This window comes from Perognathus longimembris, chromosome 18, assembly GCF_023159225.1.
Source record: "Perognathus longimembris pacificus isolate PPM17 chromosome 18, ASM2315922v1, whole genome shotgun sequence".
Lineage (NCBI taxonomy): Eukaryota > Metazoa > Chordata > Mammalia > Rodentia > Heteromyidae > Perognathus > Perognathus longimembris.
The window spans coordinates 34376961-34377827 of record NC_063178.1 but is presented as its reverse complement, the minus strand read 5'-3'; the positions used below and the strand labels follow the sequence as shown (position 1 = coordinate 34377827).

Genomic DNA, 867 nt, shown 5'->3' with positions numbered 1-867 from the left:
AAAAATAAAGAAATTGTTGTGATAACATTTGAATATACATGGAGTGGGAAATTTTAAAGATTAATTATATATTAATCATCATGAATGTTATCACTGTTTCTCAAACTTTAAAGTGCCACCATTTTCCAGTCTTTGAAACTTTTAGTTGTTAGCAGTAAGTTTTTTATTTAGACTTGAGTCATTATCAATAAATAAATCTCAAAATAACTGTGTTTTCACAATGAGTATATCTAAATTTATTCAATGTCATAATTCTATGATATTAAAAGTTATGCCTGGAAAAAAATCACAAACCTATTCAAGTATATGTTTTGCTCAATTCCCATTACTTTAAAAGGACTAAGATGAATCAAGAGGAAATTTTTTTTTTTTTAGTGTTTGAAAATAATTGTACTTTTATTTGAGTAAGCATTCTGGGAAAAAAGTGTGTTGAATATAGTTTCCTGCTATGTTTCCTAACTTGTTATTATTTAAATTTTTTCTCATCAAGAGAGTTAAATAGCACTCAAACCAAAAGTCCAACGATTCAAACTTCTCCTTTCTCCCACTTTTACATGCTCACTTCCAACCATCATTTCCCTGCAAAATTTCTACTTAGTCTCACAAAAATCAATGCTATGAAAGTTTTCTGAAAGGCTCAGCAGTTTCATTTAGTCTCTGAATGATTACAGTATTCTGTAAAGCTGCTTCTCCGAGAGTGAGTGTCTCATCTAGCAATCTGAGGAAAGGAAGAGCTGTTGCCAGGGAAAATGGGGGGCTTGAGATGCTTGGTACTTTTCAATGAAATCTTTGATGTGGGTTACCCTATGAGAAATATTAAATTTCTGGACAATTCTTTTCCCATTGGCTAACCAGATCTGTACATTA

The 867-nt window shown here is 31.0% G+C and overlaps 1 pseudogene; it reads right to left on the bottom strand.

Annotated features, from left to right (window-relative positions):
- Nucleotides 1-360: 360 nt before the first annotated feature.
- LOC125367304 overlaps nt 361-867 on the bottom strand; it is a 1025-nt pseudogene continuing 518 nt past the window's right edge.